Below are 26,016 nucleotides of genomic sequence, written 5' to 3' on the forward strand. Positions count from 1 at the left end.
CATTCCCACCAACAAAAGTTCCATTCTGTATAAGAGTTCCGTTTTCTTCACAACCTCACCAACATTTCTGTCTTTTTGATAATAATCATTCCAAGAGGTGTGAGCTCATATCTCATTGTGGTTTTGATTTGGATTTTCCTGATGGTCAGTGATGTTGAGCATTTTTTCATATGGCTGTTGGACATTTTTATGTCTTCTGTTGAGAACTGTCTATTCATACCTTTTACCTAAGTTTTAATAGAGTTTCTTTTTTTACTTATTGAGTTATATGAGTTCTTATGTATTTTGGATATTAATTCCTTATCAGGTATATGGTTTGCCAATATTTTCTCCCATTATAGGTTGACTTTTTATTCTATTGATTGTTGTCATTGCTCTTCATGAGCTTTTTAATTTGATGCATTCTCACTTGTATATTATTACTTTTTTTCTTGTGCTTTGGTATCATATCCAAAAATATCATGATCCAAATTAATTTCAAGAAGCTTGTTTCTTATGTTTTCTTCTAGTAGTTTTATGGTTTCAGGCCTTATGCTTAAGTCTTTAGTTCATTTTGAGTTGATTTTTGTATGTGGTATAAGTTGAGTTCAATTTCATTCTTCTGTGGTTGGACATACTGTTTTCCCAACATAATTTATTTAGGAGACCATCCTTTCCCCAGTGTGTGTTCTTGGAACACTGTTAAAGATCAGTTGATGGTAATGGGTGGATTCGTTAGGTTGGTGCAATAGTAATTGTGGTTTTGCCATTACTTTTAATGTTAATTAGTGTAATTTAAAGTAATGGGAATACCACAATTACTTTTGCACTAAACTAATACTTCTGGGCTCTTTCTGTTCCATTGGTCAATATGTCTATTTTTATGCCACTACTATACTGTTTTGATTATTATAGCTTTGTGAGATATATTTAAATCAGAAAGTGTGATACCTTCCCCTTTGTTCTTCTTGTTCAATGTTGCTTTGAGAGGCCAGGCACAGTGGCTTACTCCAGTAATCCCATCACTTTAGAAGCTGAGACAGGAGGATCACTTGAGGCCAGGAGTTTGAGACCAGCTTGGGCAACATAACAAAACTCTGTCTCTTCAAAAAAATTTGAAACATAAAAAAATTTCCTGGGTATGGTGGCACTTGCCTGTAGTCCCAGCTACTTGGGAGACTGAGGAGGGAGGATTGCTTGAGCCCAGGAGTTTGAGGCTGCAGTGAGCTATGATTGTGCCACTGCACTCCAGCCTGGGCAGCAGTGCAAGACCCTGTCTCTAAGAGGAAAAAAAAAAGGATTGCTTTGGCTATTGGAGGTCTTTTATGGTTCCCTATGAATTTTAGTATTTTTTTCTACTTTTGCAAATAATGCCACTGGGATTTTAATAGCTATTACATCGAATCTGTAGATTATTGTGGGTAGTATGGACATTTTAATAATATTAATTCTTACAATCCATAACCATGTATGTCTTTCCATTTGTCTGTGTCTTTTTAAATTTTCTTCATCAATATTTTATAATTTCCAGTGTGTAAGTCTTTTGCCTTTTAAGTTCATCCTAAGTATTTTATTCTTTTTGTTACTATTATGAATGGGATTGTTTTCTTAATTTTCATTTTAGATAGTTTGTTGTTTGTGTATAGAACATGACTTATTTTGTATACTAATTTTATATCCTGAAACTTCACTGAATTGTTTTATTAGTTCTAACATTTTTTTCTTTTTTTTATAGTCTATAGAGTTTTCTACATATATGATCATGTCATCTGCAAACAGAGATAAGCTTATTTCTTCCCTTCCTAATTAGATGCATTCTATTCCGATTTCCTTTCCTTTCCTCTTCTTTTCTTTTCTTTTCTGTCTAATTGTCTAATTGTTCTGGCTAGGACTTCCAGTACTGTGTTGAATAGATGTAGTGAGAATGGACATCCATATCTTATACCAGAAATTAAAGAAAAACTTTCAGTTTTCCTCAATGATTATTATGTTAGCTGTGGCCTTTTCATGTATGGCCTGTATTGTGTTTAAACAATTTCCTTCTATACCTATTTTGTTGAGAGTTTTTATCATGAAAGAATGATGAACTTTGTCAAATGCTTTTTCTGAATCTATTGAGATGATCATATTGTTTTTGGCCTTCATTCTGTTAGTGTGGTGTATCACGTTGATTGATTTCCTTATGTTGAGCCATCTTTACACCCCAAGGATAAATACCACTTGGTCATGGTGTATGATCCTTTTAATGTTCTGTTGAATGCTGTTTGCTAGTATTTTATTGAGGATTTTTGCATCAGTATTTATCAGGAATATTTGCTTTTAGTTTCCTTTTCTTGTTGTATCTTTGTCTGGTTTTGATCAGGATGGTCCTGGCCTCATAAGATGAGTCTGGAAGTGATTCCTCCTATTTTATTTTTTTGGAAGAGTTAAAGAAGGATTGTTATCAGTTCTTCTTTGATTGTCTATTAGAATTCACCAGATGAGAAGTCATCTCATCCTGAGCTTTTCTTTTTTGAGACACTTTTGATTACGGACTGAAATGTCTTCCTTGTGCAGTTTGTCTACACTATCCTATTTCTTCTTGATTCAGCTTCAATAAGTTGCATATTTGTAGAAATTTATTTATTTCCTTTAGGTTATCCAGTTTGTCAGCATATAATTGTTCACAATAGTCCCTAATGATACTTTTCATTTCTGAGGCATCCATTGTAATATCTTCTCTTTGATTTCTGATTTTATTTATTTGAGTCTTCTCCATTTTTTCTTATTAGCCTAGCTGAGTTTGTTGATTTTGTTGATGCTTTCAAAAAATCAACTCTTGTTTATGGATTTTTTTATTGTTGTCTGTTTCTTATTTGATTTACTTCTCTAATCTTTATTAATTCCTTCCTTCTGATAATTTTAGGCTTAGCTTCTTCCTCTTTTTCTAGTTCCTTAAGGTGTAAAGTCATGTTGCTTATTTGAGAATGTTCTTTCCTAGTGTAGGCATTTATGTTGTATTTTTGTTTTCATTTGCTCTGAAATTAAACCTAGTTACATTGCCGCCTCTGCTTTTCCATGTTTTCTTTAGTCTGCTTTTTAGCTTTTCCTTTATCTATTCTTTCCCTCTTTATTCAAGATGTCTTAACTTGAATAAATATAACAGAGTGAACAGTGAAGGGGTTATTTCATTCCTTTTGGGAGGATATTCCTCTGTTTTAACCTTGGATTCTAGGACTGACTGGTCAAAAAAGGAAACAATAAATGAAAAGCATTGAGTCCAAAAGTGGAGAAAAGCCACAGTTCATCTTCCCTGGCAATAATATGATAGTATTATTTTAAGATTCAGTGAATTCTGTTCTGCGAGCTGTAAGATTGGTTGATTTGTAATAGGGGGAACAAGTGCGTGTTGTGGGGAGGGTAGACATTTAGAGAAAGTAAATGACCTTGAGGGTATTGAACTCTGTGAATCAACTTGTTCTCTAAAGTTAGGGGACATACCACTTCTAGATGGTGAACCTGTGGGTGTTCATTTGAACAGTAGAGTCATAGAAAAACTTTACTATCTGGAATATAATAAAAATGCTGCTTTAACTGCTAAGTCGCCATCTGTTACCAGCTCTTTGCTACTGGTTTATCTTTTTTCCTTTTAAAACATGAATTCTTAGATTTTAATATTATAATTTTATACTTACCTTAAATTAGGATTGAGAGGAAACTTTGACAACACCTCTTAATAGAAAATTATTAACTTGTAAAAATCATACTTTTAGGTTTGGGTAATAGCTGGGGAGAAAGCAAAAGCAAATCAGGAAGCTTGTAGGTGACTCATGTGCATTTCTATGTATGAGCAACAAGAATGGTAGAACTTTTGTTCCACTGCAGTTGTACAATCTAATTATTCACTGATCAATCTACACATACTGCATTACTATGTAGGTTTTAAGATGGCATCTTTGCCATATGTCTCTTTTTTAACCTTGATATCTTACATGTAATAGGTTTTCATCAGTTTTGATGAAATCATGATGATAATGATTATGATAATGCCTCCCATTATTTTCTCTTTAGTATAAGGCATTTAATGGCTTTTCCTAAAAAATAATGCAAGCAGTTCTTAACCCTAACAATGAGGGATAGAGTAGGTGTCCTTACCTATACTTGTTACTATAAGTGATATATTTATATAAAGAGATGTATGTAAAGGAAATTCATTCACTCATTCATTTATGTACCTAACCATTATTCCTTCATCAGTTCTTGTTAAGCACTACTATATTAGGCCCTGTATACATTTTACATGAATTATCTCCTAACCTTATAACAATGGTGTGTAAAGAAACTAATATTATCCATTTTATAGATGATAAATTCATGATTAGGGATATTAATTATGATGTCCAAATTTGCACAGGTGGCAAATGATACATTTGAAATCTGAACCCACACAATCTAATTCAAGAGTTACATTGCCAGTACTTCAAAAAATGTGGTTTATTTTATAGGCAAAGAAAAGGCACTGAATTGAATATTATGACTAAGCTTGTGATCTTAAAAGATTTAGGTTCTGAGTTGGACCTGATTAAAAATTCCAGCTCCACCAATTACTGATTACATGAACCTGGTGGGAGTTGTTCAGTCTTTCCATACTCCAGGTTCTTCCTTTTTCAACAGTGTTGCTGAGCCATTAAATGAAACAGCTTTACGTAGAAAGCACTCAGCATAGTAAAATCATTATAAATGTTAGCTATTACACACTTACTTCTCTCCTTTTCTGGAGGAAGGGAGAATATGGGTTTTTATTTTACAATCTTATTTTATAAAACTATAAGCCTGGAGTCTAGGGGGTAATGTAGGAAATGAAATATGAAATGGTTCTGATCTAAGGTAGAAACATTAGATGGATGAAAGAATATCATGCCGATAGAATTAAAAATTGTTAGGTTGGAGTATTTTATGTGGGGCTGAGAGTAAAATAAATCTACAATTTGTGTGAGTGGTAGAATGTGAATCGATTAAATAGGATAGGGAATTGGAAGGGAAGTGCTAGGACAATTCCTGGCACATAGTAGGCATGCAACAAAAGGTTGGAAGCTTGATTGCTATGATCTGTATGCAAAGATCATATGGTTGCATAAATGTGTTAATATTGTTCTTTGGTAAGTGTTTTCCTGGTATTTAAGTGCAATGGAGCACAAAGGTTTGTTGTGTAAAGTGTAATAATGAATGGAATATGACCATTACTCCATCTGTCACTTTCACTCATGCCTTTAAATGAGCCCTTTGCTCCAATAAAATGGTTCAGTTAATGGTTCCTTAAAGCCACACACACTTACCTGTCTTTTTGCCTTTGATGAATTTATTGCTTAAGACTTTAGCCAGTATCTCTTTTTGCCCATTCTTTTTATTTGTATTTATTTTTATATGTTTTTTGAGATGGAGTCTCACTGTGTTACCCAGGCTAGAGTGCAGTGGTACGATCTCGGCTCACTGCAACCTCCGTCTCCTGGGTTCAAGCAATTCTCCTTCCTCAGCCTCCTGAATAGGTAGGATTACAGGCATCCCCCACCATGCCTGGCTAAGTTTTGTAATTTTAGTAGAGATGGGGTTTCACCATGTTGGCCAGGCTGGTCTTGAACTCCTGATCTCAGGTGATCCGCCCACCTCGGCCTCCCAGAGTGCTGAGATTGCAGGTGTGAGCCACCATGCCCCGCCTCTTTTTGCTCATTCTTTAAAGTAGGAACTTTGGTAGAACTTTCACAGCCTGTAACATATGTCTCTAGCCCTAGCTTGGTTCTAAATCCCATGGTGCCTTCTCCTTGGGAAAAACAGAGAAGGCACTATGGGATTTAGAACCAAGTTAGGACTGCAGATACAGGTTACCTATGTTACAGGCTGACAGCCACAGGTATATTGCTGTCTGCACATGTGTTTTTTCCTGGCCTCTCAATGACATTATAAGCTTCTTTTATACCTCATGTGGCGTAACTGCTCTGCAATAATAGAAATTCAATAAAGGACTCTTTAATTTACAGTTAAAGTCAGGATTGAATTTTGTGGAAAATCTTGATGCAAATGTACAAAAGAACTTCAAGAAAATTAGAATGCCATGAGTCATGCATTTCCTGGTACTATTCATTCCTCTTTAGGTACTATCATTCTGCTCAACCTAACATTTCTACCACCTACACCTACCATCTGGAATTATAGGCAGAGGGTATGAAGGGTGTCAAATCTTGAAAGAAAATTGCCTTTTCTCCAAAGTTGATGAAACTAAACCACAGTTGATTGGATGACTTGCTCAGCAAGAGAGTAGAACCTTGTCTTTATGAATTAAATGTCACTATTTCGTCTATTTGAAGATGACCTTATAGAGGATCATGGCTTATGACAAGTTATTTTGCTGAGGCTTAAATTTGAATTGTGTGTTGGTGAATGAGCCACTGCACACACAGTCAGAGCAGCTGCTCTCCATGCAGCTTTTCTTCTCTTTGGTTTTCTGTATCATACACAGTAATCCTTGGGAGTTATTCACATCTACTTCTTGTGGAGTAATAGTATATTATAGTGGTATCATAAATTCGGGATTTATGAAAGTTGCGGGACATACCTTCATGTGAATCTCAGTGGGTTACTGTATTTAATGATTTTTTCTCTTTTGTTTTGATTAAGAAGCTCTTTGCTGGGATGCTGAGTTCCGATTTAAATATTATACACCCTTCTTATTTCTCTCTGCAAAATTATAGCCTTGCTGATGAATTTTGCTTTACTCTTGAGTGTGGTTTACTTTTGCAGCAAATACAAATTTAGTAAGTTAAATCTAAAAGCCACAGTTAAACACAGTTCTCCTTCAGAGGTAAGAACCATAACTGTTTCTGTGGACCCCAGCAAAGGTACCTTCTTTTACAAAACAATGTTCTTCTTGTTCCATAGTCAATTACACACTGAACCTCTGTGTTATCCCAGATCTAAGCAGCAGGGCTGCTCTCTCCAGAATTATATTCAGCAGCTGTCTCCTCCCTGTTAGCTTACCCATTCCTGATGTGTTGATTCCTTTCAGAAGGCTCCAATCCAAATAAGACTCAATTAGCAGCAGCCTGAAAATAGTGTGTCTGCCTTTCTTTTCCTGTATAAATCTTGTGAGTGCTAAGCTTCTAATTTCACTTTCCTCTTAATACTAACTGAAGGTCCCATAACTTTCTGTGGAATGTTGACTTTTTTTTTTTTGAGTGAGATGAGCTCTTCTCATGCCAGTTAACTCTCATGTCGGTGACAGCACAATGGAGAAATATTAGGAAATCTGACAGGGAGAAACATTCATGTCCGATAGAGTCCAGCAACAGATTAGTGAAAGAAACTGGACGTCCAAAATCATCCTCATTCATTTCCTTCACTAAGTCAAAGAAATCATTGTGCTCTGCTTAAGCCCCATGCTGAGTTCATTTTACTGACCCTTCCTTAATATTGGCTGAAGGGTATTTTTAATAACTTGGTATGTTTGGGAGTCAAAGGAGGCCAAGTTTCTGGCTAGGCTCAGAAGGGATAAAATAGTAATGGAATGTTTGGGGAATGAGAGAGAAAAAAATGTCTAAAAGAAAGGTACCTTCTTTTAGACCTGTTTAATATAACTCCCCTAATTATTTCTGAAGTAGGGGGAAAAATATACAAAACCCTCTGAGGAATATCAATTTTTAAACATTACAGCCTTGAGTGAGCCACTTCAAAATGTGCAGAGAATTGGCTTATATTTTATTTGGAAACTAATGTTTAAGTCAAATGGAGCAACAGAAATCCATAGTAATCTATCCAAAAAAGAAAGACCAAAGGATTGGGAATAGGTCAGGGTGCAGTCAGGAGAGCCAGGCGAGGGATGGCAGACAATGGAAGGCAAGCTGGCCCAGTCAGTCTGTGGGCATGTGAGCTGAATCACCAGTGTGGGGACCACTTTCCCCTAAGAAGCCCTGTTGTAATTGATCCTGTCTCCTGAGCCTCCCCCGCTGCCACTGGACATTGCAGGTTTGGCTTCCTGGCTATTGGTTTTGCAGTCAGAGGAGTTCAGTTCAGTTTAGTGTGTTGAGTATGAGCAAAGCAGTATGAGCCGTGAGGTATCAGGATGAGTGTGTGACTGCCTTCTCTTCTCATGTGTCATCTGTGTGAATTCTTCCCATCCATCAGCCTCTTCTAAAACGTGACCTTAACTAGTCCAGTTCCTGGTGCTCTGACCTCTCTCAAGCTACTTCACTCAGAGTGCTGATCAAATGGTTTGGAACCACAGTGTTAGCTATGTCCTTGTTCCATTTAGTCTGTAAATCCACTGAGGATGTATCTTATACTTCTTTTGAAATACACTCCGCCATTAGCACATTGAGGAGCACTACTAGGGGTTTAATTGACACCTGTTGATTGACTGGTACATTAATTAATGTAGGGCCTTATAAGCATGTCTTCCAGAGACGTTTAAAAACTTTTATTCAAATTGTATATAACATCTACTTGACAAACATTTTTAGTAAACATGATAATGTAGAAACAGAATTATTCCCTGTAAAATATTATTCATTTTAGTAATTTGAGATAAAGAGTTATTTGCTCACTAGATTTTATTCACTTGGCACCTGTTTATTAAGTGCCTATGGTGTGTCATAAGCAGTGATGATGTAATTGAGACCTAATAATAGCCTAGGAAAGTATGAAAAAATATGAATATCTTCAATGTTGGTTCTTTCAGGCCAATATTTTTAAATGACTCATTGGTAGCAAAACATCACTTTTTTTTTTTTAATGAGCAGATATTTATAACTGCTACCAAAACCAGGAATAGTTTACTAAATATGGGGGTTTGAAGATATTGTCTTTAACTGGGAAAAGCTTCCAGGCTACAAGAGAGGATAAAGACAGTGAGTAACATTTGAGATGTACTTTATTTCATTACCTAACAAACACCTATCCAGCACTCACAATGGACAGGCTGTCTTTCGAGCAGGAACAGATTATGGAGCATATGCTGTGCATATGACCTCATTTAATCACTATAGTAAGTCTATAAAGAAGGTACTATTATTATCCTCCTTTTTAAAATAGGGAACTTGAAACTCTATTTTACAGTTAAAGTTCAGAGAAGTTAAGTATTTCACCCAAGGTCACACAGCCTGTGCGGTGGAGCTTCTTGCAAGAGTATTTTGGCCCTTTATAGGATAGAGAGATTAATTCCAACCAGGGAAAGAAGGGAATAAAGTAAGCCCCAGGGAATGGATGCTGTTTCAACCGGGTTAAGATTGGTTTGAAACCTGGTTAAGATTGGTCTGTTTGCAAATATGGGGCAGTCAAGAATATACCCAGAGAAAGCTATTCCACAAGGGACATAAATGTAAGATATTAACAAAATACCATTTTCTGTCCAACATTAAAATTTTAGGAAGATACATCCTCATCTATTCTTTTCTTTCAAGGACTTCCCAAGTTTCCGTACAATGTTTGCTTTAATTCTTTTAATGTGAATAATATAATATGTTTTACATGGCACTACCACTTTATTTAAATCTCAAGATTTTCTAAGAGTTAAATGTTCACTGCTAGTCTTCACAGCAATCAGTGGCTAAACAGGCCTATTTAGTTTAAGATGGCTCTCCTGTGTGAGCTGTCAGTGACATCTGCCAAAACCATGCCTTATTTGTGAGAAATGCCCCTTGTCTCTGCTTGATGGAAAACTGATCAGCCTCTTTTACTCTTTCAACTCAATGATTAGCAATTACTGCTAACCTAGAAAACGTCACTGGAAATTTATTTAAAAATTCTTCTTACTGGGCATGACGGATCTTATTTGCTTTTTAATACAAACAGTGAAAGTATAAATACATTCTTACTTTTTGGAGAAGATAATAATATGAAATTTAATTTTTGTTTCCAGTGTTATTGCATTTTTCTAACAGAAAAACTAAATAAAACATATCTTTAGAATTTAATTCTCTTTATCACAAACTATTTTTCAATTTTAAAATAAAACTATATCTATATATATATACACACACACACACACGTACATATTTGAGACAGAGTCTCACTCTGTCACCCAGGCTGGAGCGCAGTGGTGTGATCTCAGCTCACCGCAACCTCCGCCCCCAGGTTCAAGCAATTCTCCTTCCTCAGCCTCCCAAATAGCTGGGATTACAGGCACCCACCACCATGCCCAGTTAATTTTGGTTTTTTTAGTAGAGATGGGGTTTCGTCATGTTGGCCAGGCTGTTCTTGAACTCCTGACACCAGGTGATCTGCCCACCTCGGCCTCCCAAAGTGCTGGGATTACAGACATGAGCCACCGTGCCCGGACAAAATATTTTAAAACATTGTAAATGATCATTGGGTTTCAGTGGTCCAAATCAGAATTTTCTTTGGAAGAAAAACATTAAGAGAAAGACACTAATAAAAATAAATCAGTGTAAGCACTTGAAAATTAGTTAGAAAAGATGCGTAGAGATACCTTGATATAGTAAATATCATATAGTCACGTAATATTAAAAAATCAATTTGAAAACATTACATAGAATCAAATATCTCTAAGGAAAAATCATGTGAACAACGGATGTAATAATTAAGTTGAATATCAAAGGATGATGTAAAATCTATTTTAATCATATACTAGGGATTGGACTTTCTGATAAGACCCAGAGACACTTTATTTTTTTTTTTATTTTATGATTATTATACTTTAAGTTTTAGGGTACATGTGCACAATGTGCAGGTTAGTTACATATGTATACATGTGCCATGCTGCTGTGCTGTACCCATTAACTCATCATTTAGCATTAGGTATATCTCCTAATGCTATCCCTCCCCCCACCCCACAACAGTCCCCAGAGTGTGATGTTCCCCTTCCTGTGTCCATGTGTTCTCATTGTTCAATTCCCACCTATGAGTGAGAACATGCGGTGTTTGGTTTTTCGTCCTTGCAATAGTTTACTGAGAATGATGATTTCCAATTTCATCCATGTCCCTACAAAGGACATGAACTCATCATTTTTTATGGCTGCATAGTATTCCATGGTGTATATCTGCCACATATCTTACAGATGAAGAAATGGGGGACCAGAAGTTTGTCACTTCCTTACGTCACATTACTTGTAAGGGGTAGAGAGAGCAGAGCTAGTGCTTCATCCCAGGGCCAGAATCAGCAAGGCCATTCTTTCTATGTGCTGCTAGAAAATGAAGACTTTGTCATGGTGCATTCAGCAGCTCTGATCAACTGGTAACTTGTCAGTTGGACAGATCCTATTTTCCAGAGCCTTACTGAAGGTCTGGGGATGGAATGAGTCACAGGACTGAGCTTGCATCCTATAGGAACATAATCACCCCTGGAAAGATAGCCCTTCAATTTTAGGGCAATAGCTATGAGACTGCTACCCTAGTTCTTCCAAAAGTAGAGTTTCAGAGCACAATAGCACTCTTCTCCCACGACCAAAATTTTCATTTTAGAAAAAGAACAGTAACCTTTAAGGATAGGCCTCCTATCCTGCTTTATACATTTTCAGAAATGCCCTTGAATTATATGTATACTTGAATTATATGTATACTTTTGTGGCTTGACTTACTAACTTTCCTTTTTGTTGGATTTCTGCATGGAAAAGCTGTTGGGGGTGACTGGTAGATGCATTTGTTAAAGGGCTAATTTACAAGAGACCACTTTACTGGAAAGGGTGCCTCTCTCCAAATAATAAGTAAATAAATAACTTTTTCCAGAAAAATCCTCAAAAACAAAAACTTTCTAAGACCCGTTTACCTTGCAGAAGCCTTTCAATTGGCCTTTAGGGCAGCATGAACAGAATGTTCTATACCTTGAGTGGTCCATACACTCAGGAGAATGTGCTGATTTCAGCATCTTCCTTATAGCCATGTGAACACCAAAATAGGATTCCTTTTTCCTCTGCTCCAGCTTTCTGGAGCAATTGTTTTGACTGTTCAAAAGTGTAACATTTTGCTTTGTTTTATGTTTTTCTGGATAAAAATAGCATTTTCTTCCTAGAGAATTTGACTCACTAAGCACATATATTGTGAATTAATATCATGTTCCTGATATGGAGGGCTTTTGTAATCAGAATAACTGTCACACACCACAGAGGAATAAGAGGTTGAATATGTTCAATTTCTGTCTGACTATTGGAAGCCTCAGGTCATCACTTCTTGGAGGCAGTCCTGAGTAGATGCAATAGACACTAAAGCAAATATTATGTGTACCATATGACAGTTAATTCTTGGAATAGCTCTGGAAAGTAGACATTATATGACCATTATTTTACTGAAGACAATGCTACAGCAAGGATGATTTAGTGACTTATTTAGGGCCTCACAGTAACAGAACCTGGATTGAAATTAAGTTTGGTCTGAGTCAAAGTCTGCTTTCTTTTCATTCCATTACACTGGATAGGCTTGAGAGTATATTGCAGAGAGAATATGGCATTTGTACCCAAATTTCATAGTTGACTTACATTTGGGGCTTCTTTTTGAAATTTTGGTTTCACAGGCGAGAATGACAAGTTGCATATCAGAATTCAAGAGTGAGATTTGGGCTTGAAAATCACCTATTTGAAATTGATATGCATATTTCCCTCTTCAACTTTCCATATAAAGCCAGGCTTTTACCCAATATGGCCTTGGTTGTACCCCTGTGTAGTTCTGGGAGTTTCCATAGTTGATATGTGTATGTTGGAGGGGAGTCAGAGAAAATAAACATGTCCATTATGAATGGCTTTTCCTGTGAGAGATGCTAATCGGCTTTCTCTCTCTCAGGAGTATATGTTCAATGTCTGGATGTTTTCAATGTCTGGATTAATTCAGCCATCCAGGAAAGAAGTTTGTGCTTTGCTCTCCATGTACAACATCTAGTAAAGGAGACTTAGTCTCATCATTCTTCTCTGAGGAGGCAGGATTCACGACCAACTCATCCCATTGAAGACAATATTAGCAGAAATTATGAAAGGAGCTTACAGAGTATTTTGCAAAGTTCATTTACTTACATTGCCAAAAGTTATGTGATTTTACTAAATCCCTCAAAACTCCTCTAAGGAAGTTGAGAATATCTCCATTTATCCATTGAAGAAACTTCAACTTAGAAAGTTGAAAGGGATTTGTTTGAAGTTATGGAGTCTAATGGCTCCCACTCAAGGGTTCTTTTGTCTGCTGTACCATCTTCCACCTGCTGCCTTACACATTTCAGAAGTGTGAAAATGGGGAGCAGATTGTTTCTCCTGGATTCTGAATATCAGTTGCCCCCTTCCTGAGTTAGAGAAATATCAAAAAACTTGCAGTTTGTATAAGAATTCGATACTTAATGATAATGCATTATTATACAGTGTTAATATATTATATATTATTAATATAATGCATAACTACTACACAGATATATTTATGCACATGCATACACATAATCCCTTTATACCTCCTGTTTTCCAGGTAAAATGAGAGTTTACATTAATTGAGTGTTTACCATGTTCCAGATACTGCCCTTAGCTTTTCAACATAGAAAAGTATTATTATCTTAATTTTGTAGAAAAAGAAGCTGAGAAGACTGTGGAGGTTAAATAACTTGCCCAAGGTAATGCAATCAGTGGTGGCACCAGGATTTGACTCCAAGATGATCTTTTCCAGAGCGTTTGCTACTAAACACTCTGTTTTATTGACTCTCCTTTCCTTATTTCTGATAGTGGTGGTGAAAAGTGGAGTTCTTTTTTCTAGTAGAATGGTGCTTCAATATTTCACATGTATCTTGCATTTTCCTCAAGTTCATGTTTATTTTTGAGTTCCTGGTCTCTAAGTTTACTCACCTTTTATTTAAATATGTAAAGTAGAGGCTGTCCCGAGTAGAGGCAATAAGCATTAGACCAAATATTCTATGTACTTTATGACAGTTAATTTTTGAAATAGCTCTGATGAACATAAAACACCAGAGACTGAAATATATTCTATATTATGTATATTTGTCCATCTTTTATAAAGTTTTATGCTATACTTTTGAGGTACTCTAAATAATTTTAAGAACTTAATTTTTCTGTGTATTAAGAGCAGATTAATATAGCCTCAAGGAAAGAAGAGATTCCCTGAGAAAGAAAGTCTATTTTATCTCATTTTGTTTCACCAAGTTTTTGGTTGTCAAAATTCAGGTATTCAGTAAACACAAATGTAGATTATGTCTATTGAGCTCCACCTTTTAGTTTATTTCCCTCTTAAATCAAATAAAAGTAATTTGAAAACCAAATAAGAAAATGAAACAATTAACAACTGGGAATTCAAGTACCTAAGGTACATTAAATATGTATGTGCTAACTTATCCCATGGAGCTTTGCTACATCTCAGAACTTGTCAAAATGAATTCCTTTCCCTTGCACTCCTGTACCATTTTTTCGCTTTATTACGTTACTTTATGTAGATTACTTGTAATTTCTGTGAGTAATTGTGCTGGCAGGGAAACTGGTTAAGTACAGAGGTGCTTAAAGTGTTGACTTTTTGCTTAGCTAGAAACAGGTCTCTGCCTGTTTCACTATTTAGTCTCTGGTGATCATGCACAAGCCATTTAACTTCTTTATATTTCAGTTTCCTTGTATGTTAATAGGCCTATTGATACTAACTACATTGTAGGGATTTTGCAATGATTAAATTACATATTTCATAAAAAGCACATGGGCCTATTGCTCAGTAAGCGTTAGCTGATGTTATTGTTAATATCCTTTCATTCTTATTCTCATCTCTTGATTTCAGAGGTTTGTTGCCTTTTTCCTGAGCAAGGTAATAGCAGGGCTATTACATTAGCCTTCTCACTGGTCCCTAACAATCAGTAGTCAGTGTGTGGCAAGGAAACTAGATAATGTGAGATGTTTTATCAGAAGTGATTTAATATAGAAATTGTTCAAGTAGGTTGAGGAGAGGTGCTAGAAAAATAATACTAGAATAACACAGAGCCAATAACTGCAAGAAGCAATTGCACATTTAGGGTAAATTAAAGGGAAAAAGTGGGGTTTTAGGACCGGCAAGCTCAGATGAGACCTCACTGAACTGGAACCCAGTCTTCTGAGGAGGTGGTATTATCAAACTTTGGCAAGGAGCTGAGACCTTTGAGGAGGGGGCACCACCTACTGGTGCTGGTGCTGACGGTATGATGAGGCTTGTTCTGTGAGTGTAGAGAAAGCTGGAAAGTGGGACCAACTGCTGCTGCCCAGGTGAAGTTCTAATCCTGGGGTAATGTAATCAAAAAGACAGCCAAGCAGGAAGGGGTAAGTTCCTTCTCCCTCTCTTGCCTTCTTGCCTCCCCCAGGGCTTCTTCTGGCAGGTATGAACAGTCTTCCAGTTGGTCAAGTGCAACAAATGTAGTCTGCTGAACCGTGAGGTCTGCATCAGAAAACAAAGAACAGAAGGATGGGTTTAGAGCTAAGAGGCAATATCTTAGTAACCAACACAAGTGTCTTTCAAATCCCAGTCTCTTTCATAAACTCCTATTGGATTACATAATCAACAGAGTGAACAGAGAGCCTACAGAATGGGAGAAAATACTTGCAAACTATGCATCCAACAGAAAACTAATATCCGGAATTTACAAGGCACTCCTACAACTCAGTGACAGCAAAAACAACAAAAATAACCCCATTAAAAAGTGGACAAAGGACATGAATATGTATTTTTCAAAAGAAGATATACAAATGGTAAGCAAGCATATGAAAAATGCTTAACATCACTAATCATCAGAAAAGAGCAAATTAAAACCACAATGAGTTAGCATCTTATACCAGTCAGCATGGCTATTACTAAAAATACAAGAAATAACGGATGTCGATGAGGATGCAGAGAAAATGGAACACTCATACACAATTATTGAGAATATAAGTTAGTACCACCTCTATGGAAAACAGTTTGGAGATTTCTCAAATAACTATAAATAGAACTACCATTCAAACCAGCAATCCCACTGCTGGGTATCTACCCAAAGGAAAAAAAAAATTGTTATATCAAGAAGATACCTGCATTCATATGTTTATTGCAATACTATTCATAATAGCAAAGATATGGAATCAACCTAACTGTTCATCAAGAGATGATTGGATAAAGAAAATGTGGTATACATATGTACAATGGAATACTATTCAGTCATAGAAAAGAATGAAATTGTGTCTTTTGCAACTACATGGATGGAACTGGAGGTCATTGTCTTAAGTGAAACAACTCAGAAACAGAAAAATACTGTGCATTCTCACTTATTCATAGGAAGTAAATAATGTGTACACATGGGCATAGAGTGTAGAATAATAGGCATTGGAGATTAAAAGGTGAGCAAGTAGAATTGGGGGTAGATGTTGAGAAATTACCTAATGGGTATAATGTACATTGTTCAGGTGATCGCTACTCTATAAGACCAGACTTCACCACTACACGATATATCTATATAACAAAATTATACTTGTACTCCTTAAATTTAAACCCCCCAAAAATGTCCTACAGTATCACTTGGAACACAGCTCTCACCTGCTCCAATATCTTCATGTCCTATTGAGCAAAGGAAATTCAATACACACTTTTTAAAAAAGAACCTATTATGAACATTGTGCTCTGGGCTATGGAGGATATAGACATGAATAAGAAGTTTTTCTGTCCTCACACAGTTTAATGAAGAACAAGGTTAACAGAAATCATTCCATAGCAAATGCAGAAAGTACTTAGAAGGAGGAATGTGTCCTGGCTGGTGAGATTCAGGAAGAGTTCATGGAAGGATAAGTAAAACTTCACATTCAATAGTGTGGCCTCTTATACTTGGCTGACTTTTCACTATAACCATATTTTTATTTTTTTATTTTTTTTGCTACTATGTAACTATTTCCTGTTTAGCCTTCAGTGTTTATTATCTGTATACTTTTTTTCTCATGCCAGTCACTTAGACATATGGCCAATGTTACTGAGTGCCTTCTATGGGTGCTTTCAGCTAGTTGTAAGGATACAACATTGAATGAATGAGACAAGGTGCCCCCATTATGGAACTTGCCGTCTAGGTGGGCAGGCAGTTCTTAATATTAAAAGGTCACCCAAATGAATGCAAAGTTGCACATTTTGGTTGGTGCTGGGAAAGACAGGTGCAAACTGCTATGCTAGTAGGGTGATCAGGTTTCATTCTGGAGTCACAAATGGCTTCCCTGAGGTATAGGTGTTAGGTTAGGTTGAGTCAAGAAGGCTGTTTCCAGCCTGTGCAGATCTCGGAACAGAAGAAGCAGAGTATGCCTCTGAGAAAAGGTCACTATGGGTGCAGAAAAAGGGAATGAGGAGTGTGTACAGCACTTTTCACACAGTAAGCATTTCTCGGGGTCAAGTTCAAAAGGCACTTCCTCCATGAAGCCTCTCTTAAAATACTTGAACACTAAAAAGATCCTCCCTCTTTTCAGCTCTTAACCATTGTGTATCTCTCATGAGGGTGTTTATTACATACTGCCTTGGTTTGTGATTATTTATGTGCAAGTTTGATTATCTGTGCTCAACTGTAAGCTTCTAGAAACCAGAATTTGTCTCATATCCATCTTTGTATCCTTCAGTGTCATGAGTTCTTAAAAAATATTTGCTGAATAATGTCACTTCCTCAGTATGCCTGCTGGCACTTAGATGGTGTGTTCAGTTACATGCAACAGTTTAGTGTAACTGTTTCTTTCATTCAGTGTCTCAGATTACTAACTGACTTGTCCCTGGAGAACATTGGCAGTTGATTGACATTTGTGTATAACAGGTGAAGAAGTATTCACTGGCCCACTTTGGGAAAGACAGAAGTTTGGAATTTGAGGACAGGTACCTTAGATCTCCATGAATCACAGTGAATGGCTGCTTAACCAAAAGTGTTCATAAATCTGTAGCATTGCAAAATGTAGGTTCAACCAACCAAATTTGCTTTATCTTTTTATTTCACCATCTGTGTTGGCTTGTTCTGATTTCCATGTCATTAGACAAGGAGAAGATGATCATCTGCCCGTAGCTAAACACTTGGATTCCATCAGAGGTTCTTCTGAAAAGTAAATATACTATGGAAAGGAGGGCCTGGGGGATGCACCACACCTGTAGGCCTTCTTTCTGTTATTTTTTTTTTTTTGCGGGGGATGGTGTTTCACTCTTGTTACCCAGGTTGGAGTGCAATGGCATGATCTTGGCTCACCGCAACCTCCGCCTCCCGGGTTCAAGTGATTCTCCTGCCTCAGCCTCCCTGGTAGCTGGGATTACAGGCATGTGCCACCACACCCGGCTAATTTTGTATTTTTAGTAGAGATAGGGTTTCTCCATGTTGGTCAGGTTGGTCTCGAACTCCTGATCTCAGGTGATCTGCCCGCCTTGGCCTCCAAAAGTGCTGGGATTACAGGCGTGAGCCACTGCTCCCAGCCCTTCCTGATATCTTCTAAGTCTCTTTGCAACAACCTGAGTGGACCCATTCTCCTGTGCTCATGACCTGGCTCTAGGTATTCCCTTATCTTTCTTAGAATATGGTCATTCACTGGCATCTATGATGGAACAGAAAAATAGCTGGAAAATGAAAACTCCAAAACTCTCACTCAACATTATTTTACAATAGTGTAGGAGTTAATAGTTGTGGCAGAACTGCATCTTCTAAGGAAAACTGCGCTATGACAAACAGCTCCAGAGTGAGAGGCAGTCAACTCACTGTCAGGGTGACCCAGAAGTCCTAATGGGTGGGAATGATCATTATATGAAGACTGTAAATCTGATTAATGTGCACTCTGAGATGAGGTATAACATTTCATGCCAAATGAGGTAGGGGTAGGTGAGAAAGGATGATAGAAACAGCTGGTTCTGCACATGTCTGAAGGACCATATTAAAACTACAATGACATACAGAGATATGTAAACAAACAGGGAATGTTCAGATGGATATATGTGTGTGTGTGTGTGCGTGTGTGTATTTCAGCGTTTATATAAACATATACCTAAATTTATTTATAGACTCATAGCTGATGAATGAACCTTCACGAATATACTATTTCCAGTCCCCAAATAGTGGGGTACACAATTTTATTCTCACTGTAAAAGCTTATTCTTTGGTAGGACATATTGCCAAATTTTTCACTGTGGGACTAATCTGGAGGCCATATGGTGACATTTAATTTATGGGCAATATTATCTAACAACATTCCTTTAGCAGTTGGTAATTGTAATGTTTCATTATCTCAGTTTAGTTTTGTCATAATCTTGTGACATGGGCAGATATCATTATTCCACATTGATAAAGACAGATATTTAAAGACAAACACAATTCCTGTTAAGTTGCAGTGTGTGTGTGTGTGTGTGTGTGTGTGTAGGGTATGTGTATGTGGGATTGTTTTTGAGTCATATAGAACATTCTTCCTCATAACTGATATTCTGGATTAAATTTTAATTTGTGGAGTCTTGGGCAAAGCCTAAACCTAAATAATGTTTGGGAAGAGGGGCCATAACCTGAAAATCTGCGTCAGATTGGCCCTATAAGAGAGAGGTGAGCTTACTGGATTCTGGCTTCAATACATCTATTCCCCTTTCTAGATGAGTAAAGAGTAAGATACAGTTCTACCCTTCCTTTTCCCTCTCTCCCCTCCTATTCAGAGTCTATTCTATCTTATTTCACTTTGTTTTTATGGATGTATTTTACTGCAAAGGGTAAAGTCCAGCCTGCCCTATGTCGAGAAAGATTAGACCTCATTATCTGTCCTCTCATTTCTCAAAGGCATGAACCAGGAACAATCAGAGTAACTTCTTTGGACCTTCCAGCACGAGAAAGAAGTGTTCTCTTCCCTATAGGTTAAAGACTGAGATGGAAAAGAAATAAAACAAATGCTTCTTGATTCTGACTTTTATAGTATGTAGCCCTGTTATATATACAGTTGTCCCTTGGTATCCATGGGGGGATTGGTTCCAGCACCCAGAGCGGGTACCAAAATTTGCAGATGCTCAATTCTCTAAATAAAATAGCATAATATTTTCATATAACCCAGACACATCCTCCTGTATACCTTAAATCATCTCTAGGTTACTTATAATACCAAATAAAAGGCCTACATACCACTTCGTGCTCATGGATTCAGTGTAGTACTTGGCACACGGCAAATTCAAGTTTTGCTTTTTGGAATTTCATGAAAACATTTTTCTGAATAGTTTTGATTTGCATTTGGATGAATCCATGGGTGTGGAACTCCTGGATGAGAGCTGCCTACTGTATTCAGTCTGTGCAGCAACTGGTAAAGGACACAAACAAGAAGTATAATGAGGTCTAATCTTTCTTGACATGAGGCAGGCTGGTCCTCACCTTTTTACGAAGAAAACTTTGATTCAGAAACTTTAATACAAAGATATATTTGTGTACATTTATGTACATATTTATGTACTTAAGAATGTTGCGCAAGGTCACAGAGCAACGTCATGGTAGAGCCAGGGCTTACCAGGTGGCATAGGTTTTACATCTCCCTCAATATTTATTAAACTACAAACATCCCTCAGAGATGCTGAGAATCGCAGAGTCCCTCTGTAATATGATCACATGCTGTCTGTTTTTCCTCTAGCTGATCCCTGAAATGCTGGAGTTGGCAGGAAAAAAAAGATAAAGGTGAAATTAATTAAATGGGATAATGCATGTGAACACAGTTTGTAAATTCTAAGGTCTTACAAAAGATTTCTATATTAGTAATAGTTGCAATATGCTCATTTACATGGGCCACTTATCATTCACAGCTAATTACTAAGCAGTACAGTAACAATTATGTGGATGATGAAATACACATCAGATCAACACTTTTGCAAGCTGTTTCAGTTACAATATTCAACTCTCTTCCCTTGGTTTCCATCTTCTAAGTATATTGCTTAGGAAACTTGGATAACTACTGACAACTAAGAAGAATTATGAACATTCATCATACAGGAAGTAAACATTCATCCAAGAAAAACAAGTGATAGAAATGAAAGATGAGATTCTATTTATGAGCTGCCCATTGGCTTTTCTTATGAGGACTGAATTTGGGGACTCTGTGAAATTTTCATATGCATTGTTACACTGCCTCGGAAATGGCCATTTAAGTTTACAACATGAGACAGCTAGCAGGCCCTCATCAAGTTCTGCAATTCTAACTGTATGTCTCCATTGGTCTCACATCTATGCCCTTGAGTTGGTTTCTACTCATGCCATTTTTCCAAAACAACTGTAATTACTGTAAAAGTTGAACAAGCAAATATTAACTTGGCTGGGATATGATTTTCAAACTACATTACAGTAGAGAACAAAGTTTGTAATGAGATTCTGTGTACTACTATTCAAAGCAATTAGGAGAAATGAGTATTGAGCTCTTAACATTCTGACAAGTTATTTCAATATTGTGTCCAAATAAAGGAACTTTTTGTAATCAAAAAAACTGATTGATTTCTTGAGATTTCATAACATGAGACAAAAAAAGAAACAGTCATCACTGATCTTCCAGCAAGTCACAATTGTAATGTATTGAAAAATTTAATGGCCTTGACTTTAGAAGTGTAATGAGTTTTGTAATTGCTCATGTGAGAGGTTTTTCGTTATGCTGAATATACGGGTGCAAATAAGCAAATATAACAGGTGACATTTGTTGTTCTAATAAAATAAACCCAGCTTTGAACAAGTTTAGTGTAAAAGTTATAAATAATAAAGAAACTTTAAGAAAGAGAATATGTGATCACAGTATTTTTATGGGAAGGTAGGACATCTTGAATACTAATCTGGAATTTTATTGGTAAGAGGGGCCATTTACTGAGTTCTTAGTGTATTTTGAATTTGGCCGAGGCACTGACTATCCGGTTTAATCCTTATAAGCAATCCTGTAGGAAAATACAGCGTGGATTATCTAAGTAACTTTCCTGAGACCACATAGCCAATAAATGGAAAAGATAATTCAGTTGTGGGTCAATTTCAATATTTCTACTGTCCTAGAGGTTTTGCATAAATATGTGATATTAGAAAGAATTAAATATCAGAATAGTTATGCACGGGGATTTGAGAGAAAGCTCCACAATTATATAGTGAGCATTTCAGTCAAGAGGGAGAAGTGATAAAATTATGTGTAGAGATGAGTAGGTCCTGTTTGGATAACTCATTTGTCTGCATCTAATCTGTATCTTCAGAGTTTTGTAGCCTGTTTATATCACATTTAATTTGATATTTGTTCTTTCAAAGTCTCCTATAATTGGGTTTACCCTCCAGGTCAGGGATAGATGAGGTTAATCACAACAGGATCAATGAAAATACTAACCGGTAACATTCCCGGAGCCATTACAATCTGACTAACAGAAGGATGGAGTAGAAATAACCATTCTATTTTCAACAAACTTTTGATTTTATCTCATTTTGAATGGGCACAAGAAAATCTAAGAGAGATTCTCTTTAAGAATTTTATTCAAATGTCCCCTTGGGTAAAGTTTGTATGGAGACTCTCAGAGCTAATATATGAGATACTACTTTGATTGTTGAATGAAAAAAGTAAAGAAATAATTATGATAAATCAAATGAAAACTGTATTTATAGTATTAAACTGACAAATGTATGGCTTTATTACTTTATAGAATGAAGAGTTCTTAAATCATGTAAGGAATATTTTGTTCTTAAGACAAAGTTGGGACTGGGCGCAGTGGCTCATGCCTGTAATCCCAGCACTTTGGGAGGCAGAGGCAGGCGGATCACTAGGTCAGGAGTTCGAGACCAGCCTGGCCAACATGGTAAAACACCATCTGTACTAAAAATACAAAAATTAGCCAGGCCTGATGGCGGGCACCTGTAATCCCAGCTACTCAGGAGGCTGAGGCAGGAGAGTTGCTTGAACCCGGGAGATGGAGGTTGCAGTGAGCTGAGATCATGCCATTGCATTCCAGCCTGGGCGACAAGAGCAAGACTCCATCTCAAATAAATAAATAAATAAATAAATAGAGTTGGACAAAAATGAATTGCGATAATGGTATTATTACTGACGCCTTAAAAATTAGGACACTCTAGTTTCAAATATTAACACATTTCAAAGTTTCTTTTCAAGGACTATGACAGAAAACTTCAAGCAGCAGTCACCAACTCATGACATGGCTTTTTTATTCTGAATGAGGCTTGAGATATTGTACAAAAATGAGTGGATAGTTAAACTTTTTTTGAGCTGGGTACATAAAATGAACTCTTGACTTTTTCTGATAGCCAAGAAATCTTCCCACACACAATCTGCAGGCCAGTTGCAAGTAGCTGTTGATCTCCATGGTCAGGTAAGTTGGTGGGTATCTGCCTACAAGATGTAATTTAATGGGTATGAAAGGTCTTTTATTTGTTCCCCTTCACATCTGTCCTGCAGGTATCACAGGGACTGAAATTCTGCTAGCCAACTGCACTTTAGATTCAGATTCAATTTACACTTTTTCCAAGCACCAACTATACACCCAACTATTGCTGAATTTTTTATATACATGGTTTACATGTGTTTAATTTTTATGAGTGTTTTCCCCTCTTACAACCTACATACTACAGATATTTTACAAGTCAATCAAGAGTCACATGTGGGCAAAACTAATTTAGTATTCAAGTGAGAAAAATATAAAGTAGTCACAAATATTTGATTTTAAGATTAAAATTAGTAACCCCCAATTTTATTGAAATAACAGGAGCCATGTCTCATTCATCTTAGTTCATTGTATTCTTCCTAACACGCACACAAACACCCTTGGCTCTCCTTATGTGTAAATGACATTAAATACACATAATGAATCCTAAACAGAATAAACTGGTGACATCTCAAAGTAGTTGAAAGGGAAAGAAGCAACTAACATAAAAAATGAAAGTGTAAAGAGCCCAGAGTAGTAGGGAGGCCAGGACAGGCCAGACTTCAAGGACAAGGAAGATGAATAATGGGAAACTCATAGAGAAAGTCAAGGATAACCTGGGGTTTATTCTGAACATTGCAACTCCTGTCACCATGCTCTCAACAGCAGTTCCCTGTTACTTAACAATCCATCAGTGCCTTCTATTTCCTATAGAATAAAGTCTGGATTATTTAGCCAGGTTATGCCAGGGTCTCCAAAACCTGTCCCATCTGTTCCTCTAGCATAGCTGATTTAGCCTCTCTAACCACAGTCTCTCCTGTAATGGGCATTTGTACCTGCCATTCTTTTTCTTCTTTCCTAATCATTCCACAAGCCAGCCCAAACATCTTCTGCAAAGACTTCTCTGAGTTAATCCTTTCATCCTCTGTGCTGTGGTACCTCCTACACACTTTATATTGTAGCTTATTTGATCCAATAATTGCAATTGTATGTTTCCCTGGCCAAATTATCCACTAGACTGGGAACTCTTTGGAGATAGAAATTACACTCTACTTACTTATGTGTCCTCAGCCTTTTGTTCAGAGACTGTGGCATGGTAGGCATTCAGTAGATATCTGCTTGATGTGTGAAAATATGGAAATTTATGTTTCTTAGCCTGGCAGTCAAGGTCCTCTTCCAGTCTCACTTTCTAAAGATAAAATGTCATAAGGATTTGGTAAGCTTTTACTTTTCTAGGGATGTAAAATGAGGATGATAAATGTGCCTACTTCAATGGGTTATCATGAAGATTAAATAAAATGGTACATGTAAAACATTTAGCATGGTGTCAAATTGTTGACAAGGACCCAAATGGTATTGACTAGTATCATTATCTGACACATTTTTCAATATAGATAGGTTTTTAAGATTATGTAAGAATAAATAAGTATAAGATTAGTATATGGTAAAGACTTTCAATGCTGTGGAAATACCGAAGAGGATCGCATAAAGGGGTGGAGTCGGTTGAGGAGTCAACACTGTCAGGCATCTGAATGCAGAGTAGGGAAAGCAGAGGGAAATTCCAAGGACAAGGAATCATGACACCAGATCAGGGGTATTTAAAGATTACTTTTATTGAAAGAATTTTTTTCATAAAAATCTTTAACAGAGGAGGAAAGCTAGAGTATATTATGTTTAAATAAGCTGAAATTCTTGAGTATTTTGTGAAAGTTCTTCTCTGTGCTCAGTTTGACATATTTTAAATTAGCGGCTATCTTGATAAATTGCTTAGAATCTGAGCTTAAATTTCTTCCCTTCATTTTGTTGACAGAAGTCCTACATTGTTGATTTGCTTTCATTTTGTCTTAAGTCGGGACATTTCCCATGACAGTTAAATAATTTCTGTAATAACACTTCATGCATAACTGCTGGCTAACTATAGCATTATCCTTGCCATTTCTTTTTATAAGCATATACCATGAAAATTTGTGACAATTTTGTTAAAATATACAGTCTCAAATTGGTTTCTTACACATTCCTGTGAATTCTGAATTCTCTTCTTTGAAAGCTTCCTAGATAGCTCAGCATTCACTGGGTTCTCCACTTACTCCCTTGAAGGAGATTTTGAGTGCTTTGAGCAGCTATTACAAACTAGTTAACGGACTTGGGCCAAGTCAGTGCTCTCTTTTCTGATTCCATTTTATCTCTTGCTGAATGGGAAGCTCTACCAAGCTCTATTCCTCCAGGGAAAGAGTGTACAGATAAGTGAAACAACATATTTGAACTATCTTATAGATCCCTAGAAGAAAGGAACCAAGAACATAATTCTTTGACCTAGTTAACAATTTTTGGCCTGCTTTGTGCTATTGCTGGGTTTGTAGTGGCCTTTGTTTGCTGTTTTCCCTTCCTTTCTGCTCTGTGGACTACTGTCAATTTATTGTCACTACTTCAGGCACATAAAACTGGTGAACAGCAAGGAGATTCTTTACTCTCAGTTATTAGACAATATCTGTCTTTTAGAAGTACCATACAGATGAGGATACAGTTCAAGTTTTATTCAGGGATTTATCTCCCAGGCATCTTTCTACCAAAATGTGTTGACCGTCTCCCTTATCACTACGCTATCATAAAATAAGTATTCAAATAACCATGGCTTTATACATTTGGCCAAGTTCAAAAAGAAAGGTTGCTCTTCTAGCAAATACATGTAAATAGCTTGAGAAGTACAATAAAAGTGCATCCTGCCGCAATCTGTCATTCCATGCCCACGTTGTT

At 36.7% G+C, this 26,016-nt stretch overlaps 1 protein-coding gene, 1 non-coding gene and 1 pseudogene across 8 annotated transcripts in view; all 3 read left to right on the forward strand.

The window, feature by feature from the left end:
* Positions 1 to 26,016, forward strand: part of PRKG1 (protein kinase cGMP-dependent 1) — a 1,291,606-nt gene that overhangs the window by 303,054 nt on the left and 962,536 nt on the right. The gene's annotated exons all lie outside the window — the stretch shown is intronic.
* Positions 1 to 26,016, forward strand: part of LOC129136188 (ras suppressor protein 1-like) — a 172,261-nt pseudogene that overhangs the window by 80,232 nt on the left and 66,013 nt on the right. Inside the window, exon 1 of the transcript XR_008537532.2 lies at positions 1 to 26,016. This exon is cut by the window's left edge and continues 80,232 nt beyond it; it is cut by the window's right edge and continues 66,013 nt beyond it. The product of XR_008537532.2 is annotated as a ras suppressor protein 1-like (transcript).
* On the forward strand, positions 5,742 to 5,823 carry MIR605 (microRNA mir-605). Its single transcript, NR_035938.1, has one exon. It is a non-coding gene; the product is annotated as a microRNA mir-605 (primary transcript).

This window comes from Pan troglodytes, chromosome 8 (genome assembly GCF_028858775.2).
Source record: "Pan troglodytes isolate AG18354 chromosome 8, NHGRI_mPanTro3-v2.0_pri, whole genome shotgun sequence".
Taxonomy (NCBI): Eukaryota; Metazoa; Chordata; class Mammalia; order Primates; family Hominidae; genus Pan; species Pan troglodytes.